The sequence below is a fragment of the Penaeus monodon genome, chromosome 2 (assembly GCF_015228065.2).
Source record: "Penaeus monodon isolate SGIC_2016 chromosome 2, NSTDA_Pmon_1, whole genome shotgun sequence".
Lineage (NCBI taxonomy): Eukaryota > Metazoa > Arthropoda > Malacostraca > Decapoda > Penaeidae > Penaeus > Penaeus monodon.
In genome coordinates, this window is record NC_051387.1 from 18,088,371 (window position 1) to 18,103,370 (window position 15,000).

Here is a 15,000-nt window from a genome sequence, read left to right on the forward strand (position 1 = left end):
ATAAGAGAGAAAGAGAGAGAGAGAGAGAAGACGGAAGGAAAGAGGGAGAGGGAAGGGAGGAAGAGAGAAAGGAGTGTAGTAAGGGAGAGACGAAGGAAGGAAGGATATAAAAAGACTGAGATACCCAAACAAAAATACAAACTATTGCACAATCACACAAATACTTGATAACAACAAGAAAACAACACTAATCCAAAACTACACCCAAGAAAGTAAATAGATAAATAAATAGATAAATAAACAAAATGATAATGAAAATAGATAAAAAGTCAGAAATAAAAGCCACGAAGCGGGACTCCAAAGCGGCATGAAGGCTGACTGATCACACTGGAGAGGCGCGGACAAGGTCAAGATAAGGTCACCGAGGCATGACGTCGGGAAGAAGGTCGAAATCGGCGAGGAGAGAGAGAACTTTTTTTTTTATTTCTTCGTTTGTTCGATTCGTTCTTCAGTCGGTCTGTCTTGATGGTTGTCTGTCGGTCGGTCGGTCTGTCTGTCAGTCCGTCTGTCTGTCTGTCTGTTTTGCTATTTGTCGGTCGGTCAGTCTGTCTGTCAGTCTGTCTGTCAGTCTGTCTCTCCGTCCGCCTGTCTGATTGTCTGTCTGTCAGTCGGTCTCGCCAGCTGTCTGTCTGTGCGGATATCTGTTTTATTTATCGATTCATCTTTTTGTTTTGTCTATTTGCATATTCTATTTAAGTCTTACCTGTCGGTGTTTTTGTTTATATATTTTTGTTATTCTTTTTTATTTGTTCTTTCTAGTCATGTTTAAAAATCTATTCTGCCGTTATCTCTTATCGCACCGCACTCATTTATTTGCAAATATGAGCAATGGTGTAAACATTCAAGATAGCTTTCATGCACTGACAGAGGTCACACACACATTAGGGACTAACACGCACGCGAACACTCACACACACACACACACGCCCACAGACGCACATACCCACGCAGACACGGGAACAACACCCACATGCAGACACACACACACACACACACACACACACACACACACACAGACACACACACAGACACACACACAGACACACACACACACACACACACACACACACACACCAACACACACACACAACCCCAACACACACACCACACACACACACAACACACACCACACACACCACACACACACACAAAACACCTTTTTTATTTTTTCCCCCCTTTTTTCCCCCCTCCTCGTTATTTTTAATCCCCAAAAATTTCTTAATAAAATTTCCCCAATATTTTATTATTTTAAAAGGGGGGGAATAATATTGGGGGGGGAAATTGGGGGAGAGGGGCCAAGGATAGGGGGGGGGGGCCCGGGGGGGTTTCTGTAATAGTTAGGGGGGGGGGTGGGGAGGGGGGGGGTTTTTCTTTGGGAAAAAGGGGAAAGGGGGGGGAGGTTGGGGGAAGGGGGGAGGGGAGGGGGGGGAAAAAAAAGGGGATTTTTAAGGGGGGGAAAAAGGAAAAGGGGGGAAAAGGGGGGAAAAAGGGGGGGGTGGGGAAAGGGGAGGGGGGGGGGGGAAAAATGAGGGGGGGGGGGGGGGAGGAGGGAAGGGCGGGGAAGGGAGGGGAAAATGGGATTAGGAGGGGGGGGGGGGGAGGGGAATTAGAAGGATTAAAAACGGGGGGGAGGAAAAGGGGGACGGGGGGGGGGAAAAAAGGAAGGGAGAAAAAAAAGTTTTTTTTAAAAAAAGTTCAAAAAAAAACCCGGGGGCGGGGGGGGGAAAAAAAGAAAGAAGGTTACCCCCGGAAAAAAAAGGGGGGGGGTAAGGGGAAAAGGGGGGGTTTTAAAAATTTAAAAAAAGTTTTGGGAAAAAAAGCTTGGGTTCTTAGGAATTTAAAAAAAAACAAAAAGGTGGGTTCCGTTTTGCGAAAATGGGCGGAGTGGCCCAAAAAAAATTTAAAGATCCATAAAAAAAAAATTTAAAAAAATTCATTTAAAAAACAAAGGGGGAAAAAAATTTTTTAAGGGGCCAAAAAAAAAAAAGGATTTTTTATTTTTGGGTTTAACAAAAAATATATATTAAATTAAATAATAAAAAGAAATGGGGGAGGAAAAGAATTATTTTTTGATTTTAAGAAAAAGAAAAAAAAAAGAGAAAAGGGGGAAAGGGGAAAAAGGGGGAAATTTTGGAAAGGGGGGGAGAAGGGGGGGCCAAAGAAAAGGGGGAAAAAGAAAATAAAAAAAAGGGGAAAAAAAAAAAGGGAAAAAAGAAAAGAGAGGGAAAAAAAAAAGGAACGAAAAAGAAAATTTAAAAAAAAAAACAAAAAAGGGGGGGGGAAATAAAGGGTTAAAAGGGGAGAATGGGGGGAAGGGGAATGGGGAAAGAGACCGAGGCCCGGAGGGGAGAAAAGAGAGGAAAAGAAAGGAGAGGAGAAAAAAGGGGGGCGGAGGAAAGAGAGAGAGAGGGGAGGGGGAAAAGGGGGAGGAGGGGGGAGGGGAGAAAAGAGAGAGAGGGAGGGGGGAGGAGAGAGGAGAGGGGGAGGAGGGGGAAAAAGGGGGAGGAGAGAGAGAGAGAGAAAAGGAGGGGGAGGGAGAAAAGAAGAGGGGGGAGAGAGAGAGGGGGAGAGAGGGGGAGGGGGAAAAAGATGGAGACGAGAGAAAAAGGGGGAGAGGGGGGAGGGAGAGAAAAGACCGAGAAAAGGGGGAGAAAAAGGAGGAGAGAGAACTTTGGGGAAAAGAGGGGGAGGGAAAGGGGGAGACAAAATGGGAAAAGAGAGGAGAGAAGAGGAGAGGGGAAGGGGGATGGAAGGGGAGAGAGAGAGAGAGGGGGGAAAAGAGAAGAGAGAGAGGAAAAAGGGGAGAGGGGGGAGAGAGGAGAGAGAGAGAGAGAGGGAAGGGGAAGGGGGAGAGATAAAAGAGAGGGGAGGGGGGGAGAAGAAGAGAGGAGAGGGGGGGAGGGGAAAAAGGGGAGGGGGGGGGGGGGGGAAGGGGGGGGAGAGGAGCGAGGGATGGGGAGGGAGAGGGAGAGAGAGATAAAGAGGAGAGAGAGAGGAGAGAGAGAGAGAGAGAGGAGAAAAAGAGCGGGGAGAGAGAGAGAGGGGGAAAGGGAGAGAGGGAGAGAGGGGAGAGAGAGAGAGGAGGGGAAAGGGGGCCGAGGGGAAAAGAGAGAGAGGAGGGGAGGGGAGGGGGAGAGAGAGGAGGAAAAGAGAAAAGAGAGGAGAGAGGGAGAGAGAAAAGAGAGAGAGAGAGATGAGGGAGGGAGAAAAGAGAGAGAAGTGAGAGAGAGTGAGTGAGGGAGAGAAGGGGGGAGAGAGGGGGGAAAAGAGGAGGGAGGGAGAAAGGGGAGAGAGAGAAAAGGGGGAAAACGAAGGAGAGAAGGGAGAGAGAGGGAGGAGAGGGGAAAAGGGGGGAGAAAAGAGAGAGAGAGGAGAGAAAAGAGAGAGAGAGGGGAGAGAGAGGGGTAGGGGGGAGAATAAGAGGGGAAAGGAGAAGAGAGAGAGAAGAGGGAAAGGGGAAAGAGGGAGGGGGGAAGGGGGGGAAGAGGAAAGGGGGTTTAGTAAGGGAGAAGAAGGGGGGAAGGATATAAAAAGACTGAGATCCCCAAACAAAAATACAAACTATTGCACAATCACACAAATACTTGATAACAACAAGAAAAAACTAATCCAAAACCAAAAAAAAAAAGTAAATAGAAAATAGATAAATAAAAAAAAACAAAATGATAATGAAAATAGTAAAAAGTCAAAATAAAAGCCACGAAGGGGGACCCCCAAAAAGCGGCATGAAGGCTGAATGATCCCCAATGGAGAGGCGGGGGACAAGGTCAAGATAAGGTCCCGGGCATGAGGTCGGGAAGAAAAATCGAAATCGGCGAGGAAAAAGAGAGAAAATTTTTTTTTTATTTCCCGTTTGTTTTGATTCGTTCTTCAGTCGGTCTGTCGGGGGTTGTCTGTCGGCGGGGCGGGCTGGCTGTCCTCCGTTTTGTCTGTCTGTCTGTTTTGCTATTTTTCGGGGTCAGTCTGTCTGTAAATCGTCCCGTCAGTCTGCTCTCCGCCGCCTGTCTGATTGTTGTCTGTTTGTCGGGCTCGCCAGCGTCTGTCTGTGCGGATATTGTTTTTTTATTTGATTATCTTTTTTTTTTGTTATTTGCAAATTTAAGGGCTTTCCGGGCGGGTTTTTGTTTATATATTTTTTTTATTTTTTTTATTTTTTTCTTTCAGTCAGTTTAAAAAACTATTCGCCGTATCTCTTTCGCACCGGGAAAAATTTTTGCAAAAATGAGCAATGGTGGGAAACATTCAAAATAGCTTTCATGCCCCCCCCGACAGAGGTCCCCCAACCCTTAGGGGCAAAAACGCACGGGGAAAAAACTAAAACACACACAACACGCCCCCCAAAACGCAATACCCACGCAGACACGGGAAAAAACACCCCCCAAACAGACACACCCCCAGACACACAACACACCCACACACACACACACACACACCCCACACACACAAACACACACACACACACAAAACACCACACAGAAAACAACACAGGCACACACACAGGGCACAAACACACAAACACAAACGGGCCAAAAGACGCACAACCCACGCAGGGCACGGGGAAAAAAACACCCACATGCGCACACACACACACACACCACACCACAACCCCCCACCCCCACACACCCACACACCACACACCACACACAACACCACACACACACAACCAACAAGGGACACACACCCCACACACACCACAGGCACCACACACACGAAGAGCAATTCCCCCTTTTTGTTTAATCGGGCTTATATATAATCTCCACAAAATATATTGACTTCACACATTTATGAAAAAAAAGCATATTAGAATAATCCCTAATCCTCTCCTCTTTTCCCCTTATTTTGAACAAATGAAATCAGAATACCTTATAGAGTATTTCGAAGGTTAAAAAGATTTACTTTAATCGGGTAGCTTCAGCTTCAGTAACTGATAGTAGGCTTAGTCACTGATGTGTGATACGGTAACACCTGCCGTTCCTGGAAAGTTAAATAGGAGACTGGCGTACACACTCACTCGCGTAAGCACACTTGTGATTGTGTGCATGGTGTGTGTGCGTGTTGGTGAATGCGTGTGAGAGAAATAGATAAATAGATAGAGGGAGAGAGGGGGAGAGGGGGGGGGGGGGGAGAAGAAAAAATATAAATTTTATATGTAACATTTCATACAATATATATTAATTATATATAATAATATATTATATAATATATATATATTTTATAAGAGAGAGAGGAGAGAGGGGAGAAGAGAGGAGAGAGGGGGGATGGGGAAAAGAGAAGGGGGGAGAAGGGGGAGAGGGGGGAGAGAGAGAAAAGGGGAAAGGGGGAGAAGGGGAAGAGAGAAGGGGGAAAAGAGGAGGAAAAAGAGAGAGAAAAAGGGGAAAAGAGAGAGAGAAGAGAGAGAGAGAGAGAGAAAAGAGAGAGAGAGAGAAAGAGGGGAGAGAGAAGAGGAGAGGGGAGAGAGAGAGGGGAGAAGGGGGAGGAGAAAAGAGGGGAGGGGAGATGGAAAGGGGAGAGGGGAAGAGAAAAAGATTTTGGGGAAAGAGAGAGAGAGAGAGAGAGTGATAGATAGCAGATGTAGATGATAGATAGTAGATAGAGGAGAGAGAGAGAGAGGAGAGAGAGGAGAGAGAAAAGGAAAGGAGAGAGAGGAGAAAAGAGAGAGAGAGAGAGAGAGAGAGAGAGGGTGGGGGGGGGGGGGGAGAGAGAGAGAAAAGAAGAAAGAGAGGAGAAGAGAGAGAGGAGGAGAGAGAGGGGAGAGAGAGGATGAGAAGAGAGAGAAGAGGAGGAGAGAGAGAAAAGAGGGGAAAAAGAGGAAAGAGGGTTAGGGTGAGAGAAAAGAGAGAGAGAGAGAGAGAGATAGATGATAGATAGATCAGTGGTAGTAGATAGATAGAGAGAGAGAGAGAGAGAGAGAGAGAGAGAGAGAGAGGGGGGGGGGGAGAGAGAGAGGGGAGGGGAGAGAGAGAGGAAAAGAGAGAGAGGGGAGTGATGATAAAAGATAAGATAGAAGAAGAGAGAGACCCCCCGAAGAAGAGGGAGAGGAAAGGGGAAGAGGGAGGGGAGAGAGAGGAGAGAGAGGATAGATGATAGATAGATAAGAAGGAGGAGAGAGTGATAGGAAAAAGTAGATAGATAGATAGAGAGAGAGAGGGAGAGAGAGAGGAGAGAGTAGAAAAGAGAGAGAGAGAGAGAGGAGAGAGAGAGGGGAAAAAAAGAAAGAGAGAGAGAGAGAAGGAGAGAGGGGAAGAGGGGAGGGAGAGGAGAAAGAGGAAAAGAGAGAGAGAGGAAGGAAAGGGGAGAGAGAGGAGAGAGGAGAGAGGATAAAAAGAAGATAGAGAAGGGAGAGAGAGAGGAGTGATAGAAAGAGAGAGAAGAGAGGAGGAGGGGGAGAAGAAGGGGAAGAGGGGGAGAGAGAGAGAGAGAGAGAGAGAGAGAGGAGGGGAAAAAAGAGAGAGGGGAAGGGGAGCGGGGGGGGGGAAAAGGAGAGAGAAGAGAGAGAGAGAGGAGAGAAGAGGGGAGAAAAGAGGAAAGAAAAAGAGAAAGGAAGGGGAAAAAGAGAGAGAGAGAGGAAAAAGATAGAAGAAGAAGGGGAAACAGAGAGAGAGAGAGGGGTAGAAAGAAGAGGGAAGGGGAAAAAGAAGAGAGAGAGAGAGGGGAAAAGAGGAAAAGAAGAAGAGAAGAGAGAGAGAGAGACGAGAGAGGAGAGAGAGGGGAGGAAGAAGAAGAAGGAAAAAGATGAAGATAGATAGATAATAGAAGATAGATAGAAGAAGAAAGAAGATAATAATAAACGGAAGGAAGAAAAGACCCAAAACCTCCCAAAAAGTTTTGAAGGACCCCCCAATCAAATTTCCCAAAAAGGCAAGGGCCCCCAAAAAATTTGCCAAAGGGGCACACATGATACATACAACAACCCGTAATGGGTAATAACACAGCAACACACTTCCTCCTACTCCCTCTCTCTCGTCTACCCTCCCCCCCCCCCCCTCCGAAAATTTACGTCGCCCCCCTGGGCAAAACACCTTTGAAATTATTGTTATTTTTATTAAATTTTGGGGGGGTTATTGTTATTTTCGAGTTTTTATTTTGCGGTTTAAGCATTTCAACCCCTTCACTTTTTCAGGCAGAAAGCGCAAAAAATTTTAAACCAAATGACTTTGAGGACGATAACAATGAAGATTCTTATTAATATTAATATCATCATAATCATAATTATAACTATTATTCTTATTCTTATTAGCATTACTCATCATTAGTATTACTCATTATCATTATTGTTACCAATATTATCATGATTATTATTATCACCATTACTATTATTTTCACTGTAATAATTATGATTATGATTGCTTTCCGCCCGTCCGTCATTTGAGAGACAGCTATATATATATATATATATATATATATATATATATATATATATATATATATATATATATATATATATATATATATATATATAGAGAGAGAGAGAGAGAGAGAGAGAGAGGAGAGAGAGAGAGAGAGAGACGGAGAGAGATAGAGAGCGAGAGAAGAGAAGCGCAGGGAGAGAGAGAGAGAGAGAGAGAGAGAGAGAGAGAGAGAGACAGACAGACAGACAGAGACAGAGACAGAGAGAAAGACAGAGAGAAAGATACAAAGTGAGAGAGAGAGAGAGAGAGAGACAGCGAGATCGTACAGATTACACTTGAAAACCTATTCCATTTGGCTACACATTTAAAATTTCTTCACTTTTGAGTAAATTAGGCTTCTTACGCAAAGAATCATATTTCATGTCACGCACATGAGAACCCTATTCGAACCTCTGTTGTCATCCTTATTTGTATTATTACTGTTGTAATTGTTATCATTATCATTATTATTGTTAATAACTTTATTTATCTATTTATTTATTTTTTATTATCATTATTATTATTATTGTTGTTGTTGTTGTTGTTGTTGTTGTGGTGGTGGTGGTTGTTGTTATTATTATTATTATTATTATTATTATTATTATTATTATTATTATTATTATTATTATTATTATTATTATTATTATTATTATTATTATTATTATTATTATTATCATCATCATTACTATTGTTATTGTCAACATTATCATTATCATCATTATTATTACTGTTATTATCATTACTATTATTATCATCGTCATCATTATTACTATTATCATTAGTGTTATCAATATCATTAGTAGTACTAGTCATCATCATATCATCATCATCATCATCATCATCATCATCATCATCATCATCATCATCATCATCATCATCATCATCATCATCATCATCATCATCATCATCATCATCATCATCATCATCATCATCATCATCATCATCATCATCATCATCATTATTATCATTCTTCGGGGCAAATACACTGCACTTTTTGCACATTGACATGGCGAAGGTAGGAAGGGAAGGGGAAGGGAAGGGGGAAAGTGGGGGGGGGGGAGAGGGAGGGAGAGAGGAGAAAGGGGCTTAAAGAGAAAAGGAAGATGAGAAGGGGAAAAGGGGAAAGGGAAAAGGGGTCCAGAGAAAGAAAGAGGAGAGGGGAGAAGCGAATTTAAGGATGATTTAGAAGTGAGAGAGGCAGAGGGAGAGGTAAAGAGAAGGGGAGAGAGAAGTACATCCTTTCTGGGGGGGGGGGGGGTCGAGGAAATTTCACTACCATTAAAGTTATTATCAATATCTTGTTTATTATTCTTATTGTTATTACTGTTATTATCATTATCATAACTGTAATTGTTGCTGATATTATCATTGTCATCATTATTATTTTTACTTTATTATCATTATTAATGTTATCATTATTTTCATCATTACTCTTGTTATTATTACTTTTATCATTATCATTATCATTATCATTATTATTGTCATCATCATTATTATTATAATTATTATTGCTTTATTATTATTATATCATTATCATCATTATTATCATTACTATCATTATAATCATTATCATCATCCTCATTGTTATTTCAAATATCATCATCATTACGCCCCTAGTCTGTCGTTATGATCATTTTCATCAGTCTCAAAATCGTTACTGAAAGCACCACCATTCCTTCCACACAGTAGTCATCACCACCACCACCACAACACCGCCGATTCTAGGAGCAACACCTCATCTGAAAGGTCTCTTTACGCTTAAAAAAAAAAAAAATTGTTGTAAAGATGGTGATGGTGATATTAATGATTCTTTTAGTAATGATGATAGAGTTGTAAAAATTCTTGATGATAATGATAATAATTCTCATAAATGGTTATAAAAATTATATGATTATTTATAATATTTGTCCTTACTGTTTTACTGTTATCTTTAATAGTAAAAAAAAAAAACTGTGAAGATAAGTATTATTACTATTATAACAATCATCAACACAACAGTAGCTGCTATCACTAATTCCGTTTTTACAATAACAATTTTAAAAAATGTCCATCTGTCTTTAGAGTGACCTGTAAGTAAGTAATCGCCATCCCAAGAAAGAAAACGGGAAAACGCTCCAGAATATAAAGAGAAAACGGGAAAACGCTCCAGAATACGCGGAGAAAACGGGAATCCGCTCCAGAATATAAAGAGAAAACGGGAAGACACTCTAAACCATCGGGGTATGCAGAGAAAACGGGAAAACCAGAACACTTATTTCAACGACCGTATAAAGATAAGAGAAACAAATAAGATGATATGATACGGATCACCAGAAAGTCACTCGGTACCAGGATGTCGAGGACACCAGAAAATAGATCCTGAAGAACGTCACTCTTATTCTGGTTATGTGTGCCAAGGAGGTGACACGCGAGAGGCGACGAGGTGGTATGGAGGTGGAGAGGGAGAGGTGGTATGGAGGTGGAGAGGGAGAGGTGGTATGGAGGTGGAGAGGGAGAGGTGGTATGGAGGTGAAGAGGGAGAGGTGGTATGGAGGTGAAGAGGGAGAGGGTGGTAGGGAGGTGGAGAGGGAGAGTGGTATGGAGGTGGAGAGGGGGGTGGTATGGAGGTGGAGAGGGAGAGGTGGTATGGAGGTGGAGAGGGAGAGGTGGTATGGAGGTGGAGAGGGAGAGGTGGTATGGAGGTGGAGAGGGGGAGGTGGTATGGAGGTGAAGAGGGAGAGGTGGTATGGAGGTGGAGAGGGAGAGGGTATGGAGGTGGAGAGGGAGAGGTGGTATGGAGGTGGAGAGGGAGAGGTGGTATGGAGGTGGAGAGGGGAGGGGGGTAGGAGGGAGAGGGAGAGAAAGAGGAACAGAAGAGGAAGGGAAAGGGAGTGAGAAGGTGACCAGAGGGAGGGAAGAGAGGGAGAGAAGGGATGGGGGGAGAAGGGGAGAGAGAGGGAGAGGGAAAGAGAGGGAGGAAATAATGAGAGGGGAGGAGGAGAGGTGGAATGAGAAGGACAGAAGAACAAAGGGAGATAACAGGTAAGGGAAGGAAAGATGGGAATGGGATAGGGAGGGTACGAGAATGGATTGGGGATAGGGGAATCAAGGATTGAAGAATAAGGAAATGAGGAGAAAGAGAAGAGAGAGAGAGAGAGAGAGAGAGAGAGAGAGAGAGAGAGAGAGAGAGAGAGAGAGAGAGAGAGAGAGAGAGAGAGAGAGAGATGAGAGAGAGAGAGGAGAATTTAGAATGGGCAGCTTAGAAGATAGGTAAGGTAAGGGAGGAGAAGAGAAAAAGAGAAAGGAAGAGAAAAAGATAAAGAGAGTGAAGAGGGGTGAACAGAAGGGAGAGGGAGAGAGAATAGAGAATGGAAAGATTTGGAGAAAGGGAATGTAAGGGAGGAGGAGAGAAAAAGAGAAGGGAAGAGATAGGGAAGAGAGAGAAGGAGGGGTGGAGGGAGGAACAGAGGAAAGACAAGGGTGAGTAAAAGAGATGTAAGAGAGGTAAAGAAAGAAAGAAAAGACGCTTTGCAGGGAATACATTACCATCATGACCTATACCACTAAAAAAAAGAAAAGAAAAACAAAAAGAAAAAAAAAAGAGTTGATGTTATAAGAAATCTAGCTTCCACATAAAAAGAGAAGAGAAGAACAGCTGTGGTTTTACGTGTTTTTAGCCAAGGATCATTAAAAAAACATAATACATCGGCCATCCCTGTCACATATCGCCGGAGTTCACTGGGAACGTGTGTGTGTGCGTGTGTGCGTGTTTATGGGTGTATGGCGTATGCGCCGGAAGATAAAGTTATATACATACATACATATATGCATACATACATACATACGCACACACACACGCACACACAGACACACACACACACACATACACACACACTCGTAACATGAAAGAATCTTGTTTTTCTAACAATTACAATCAATGTCGATTTTTTTCCTCCTCCTTTACAACGCCTAAGAGAGGACAAGGAAGGAGTGAAAGGAAAAATAAGTCAAAAGACAAGGAAGAAGTGAAAGGAAAAATACCGCCTTGACTTGATGACTTATACAAAAAAAAAAAAAGATTAGAAATAAATAAATGAATAAGATAAGTGAGAAAAATGAATAACTTAGGTAACCTCATAACAGGCAATCAACCATTCGAGCTCTCTGATTGGCTGATGAAGTTAGCCGGCTTCCGTGATTGGTCAGCTGGCCTTCCCTAACAAAGTGTACTAATGCAGCCATCTAAATTCTGCCTTCCATGTGGGTTGGCACCGTCGGGGGGGAAAGGTTCGTGCCGCCGGTAACGCCAGGAGGGAGAAAGAGAGGGAGGGAGGAAGAGAGGGAGGGGAAGGAGGGAGGGAGAAGAAGAGAGACTGAAGAGAGGGAGGGAAGGAGATGGAGAGAGAGAGAAAAAGAGAGGGAGGGAAGGAGGGAGGGAGAGGAAGAGAGACTGAAGAGAGAGAGGGAAGAGATGGAGACAGGAAGAGAGCAAGAAGGGTGGGAGGGAGAGAGAAAGAGAGGAAAGGCGGGGGGCAGTTTGAGAGAAAAGAAAGAAGGGAGAAGAAGGAGGGAAGGAGACAGAACGAGGGAAAGGGGGAGGTGAAAATAAGAGGGAGAGAAAGAAAGGTAAAATGGAAACACGAAACGGGGAAAACGTCCAGCTTATTTTGCATATATCACTGTTTTACTATAGTCGAATACATTGTTCCAAACGAAAGAATTTTAACCTTTGCAAAGAGAACGTCCGAAAAATAGAAAATGTTGTACAGCCAATATATATATATATATATATATATAAATATATATATATATATATATATATATCATATATATGTATATATATATATATATATTTTTTTTTTTGATTTTTTTTTTTTTTATTTTATTTCCTTTTTTTTTTTCATTTTCTTTTTTTTTCTTCTTCTTCTTCTTCTTCGTTTTCTTCGTCTTCTTTTCCTCCTTCTTTTTCTTCTTCTTCGTCTTCTTCTCCTTTGAACAGGGATAACCTAATAACGGATGGTCTTTGCTTAGAAAAATTAATACCATGCCATCTAATTATTTTATTTACATGAATTATACCTCACAGATGTTCATTACCAATATTCATGTATTAAAATATGGATCATATTTCAATGCCGTCTGCAAAATTTATGTCAATGAATATCTGCAAAACACAGATTGAATGTGTATCTTTGTTAATTATATCCCCCCCTTCTCTCTCTCTCTCTCTCTCTCTCTCTCTCTCTCTCTCTCTCTCTCTCTCTCTCTCTCTCTCTCTCTCTCACTCTCTCTCTCTCTCTGTTTATCTATCTATTTATCACTATCTGTCTATCGATCCCTATCTATCTATCAATCTATGCACATAAATTTCTCTCTTTCACAAAAACTCCATATATCTCTGTCCGTACCTGTTTATCTGTCTGTGGGTCTAAATATCTATCGATCGATCTTCATGTATGGATGTCATTTGGCAAACAATTAGTCTATCTGTCGACTCGGTGATCAGTATATATCTCAATCTGTCCATATCTGGATATTGTCTTTATCTGTGTATTCATCTTTCTGTCTATCTATTATGAACCTAATATTTATCCATCCACTTCATAACAATCCATCTTCTGTGTATCTTTTATCTCGTCTATCTAACATCTACCTACTCCATCCATACTATTCTTTCACCAAGTATCTATTCTCTAGATTGGATGTATGTCTATGTATATGTATGTCTGTATGTGTATGTATATATATGTATTATGTAAGTATGTATGTATGTAGTATGTATGTATGTATGTATGTATGTATGTATGAATGAATGTATGTATATATTTATGGATGGATGTCTGCATGTATGTATGTATATATGTATGTATGTATGAATGTTTGTATCTATCTATCTGTGGACATATCTATTTATCAGTCTTTGTATTATATGAATGAAGAGAAAACGAAGTTGTTGTAGAAATGAAAGAAACTTAGTTAGTTCACGAACAACAACGCCCTTTCTAACGCAAAAAAAATTTAAAAATCCCAGTCGATTCACGAGACCACCATCAGCGTTGCCAAGTGTAATCACGGTTTCGACCTTGTATCGAAAAACATATCATTAGAAGAGGTTCTGTGTTCGGGGTCCGGGTTTTGAAAACAGGCGATTTACCCCCTGGGAACGCGAAAGATGAAAACGAGAGGAGGGGACCGTGGAAATTTTGGGGGGGTTGGGTGGCATGGAAAATTGCGGGGACAGTGTACTTTGCAGCTGCGCCCCCTGTGTAAATCAGCGGGGCTTTAAATTCTTCTCTTTTCTTCTTTTTTTTACTCTTGTTTTTTTTTTATTTTTTTTTCTTTTTTTTCTTCCCTCTCTTCTTTCTTCTCTTTTCCCCTTTTTTCTTCCCCTTCTCTCCCCTTTATTCCCCTTTTTTTTTCTTTTTCTCTTCTTTTCTTCTTCTCCTTTTTTCCCTTTTCTTTTTTTCCCCCCTTCCCTTTTTTCTCTCTCTCTTTCGTTTTTCTTTTTCTTCCCTTCTCTCCTTCTCTTCTCTCCTCTCTCTCTTTTTCTCTCTTTTTTCTTTTCCTTCTCTCTTCTTCTCTCTCTTCTCTTCCTTTTTCTTCTTTTTTTCTCTCTTTTTTTCCTCTTTTCTTTTTTTTTTTTTTTCTCTCTCCTCTTTCCCTTCCTTTTCTCTTCTCTGTCTTTCGTCTTTCTTTCTCTCTCTCTCTTCCTCTTTTTCTCTGCTCCTTCCCCTCTTCTTCTCCTCTCCTTCTCTCTTTCTCTCTCTTCTCTCTCTCTCTTCCTTCTTTTTCTTTTTTCTCTTCCTTTTCTCTCTCTCTCCTCTCTCTCTCCTTTTCCTCCCCCCTCTCCCCTCTCCTTTTTTCCCTCCCCTCCCTTTTTTTCTTTTTTTTCCCTTTTTTTCTATTTTTTTTTAATTTTTTTTTTTTTTTTCTTCTTTTTCTTTTTTTTTTTTTTTTTTTTTTTTTTTTTTTCCCCTTTTTTTTTTTTTTTTATTTTTTTTTTTTTTCTTTTTTTTCTTGTTTTTTTTTCATCTCCCTTTTTTGTGCGTGTGGGTGTGTTGTGTGTATGTGGTGTGTTGTGTGTGTATGTGTGTGTGTGTGTGTGTGTGGGTGTGGTGTGGTTTGGTGTGTGTTTGGGGGTGTGTTTGGGGGGGTGGTTGGTGTGGTGTTTGTATGTTTTGTTTTGTAGGTTTGTTTTGGGGAGGGGGGTTGTTTTGTTGTGTGTTTGGTGGTTTTTGTAGGGTTTTGGTGGGGTTTTTTTTAATTTTTTCCCCCCCCCTTCCCTTTATTTTTTATTTTTTTTTTTTTTTTCCCCCTTTCCTTTTTTTTCCCCCCTTTTTTTTTTTTTTATGGGTTTGGTTTTGTGTGTGTGGGTTTTTTAAAAAGTTGGTTTCCTTCATGGTCCCTTGGTTGGGTGGGTTTTTGGGTTTTTGTTTTGTGGGGGGGTTTTTTTTTTTTTTTTTTTATTTTTTTTCTTTTTTTTTTATTCTATTTTTTTTTTTTGTTATTTTTTAAAAATTTTTTTTTTTTTAAGGCGGTTTTTTATTTTATTTTTTTTTTTTATTTTCCTTTTATCTCTCTCTTCTCTCTCTCCTGCTCCTCTCTCTCTCTCTCTCTCTCCCATCCCTCTTCT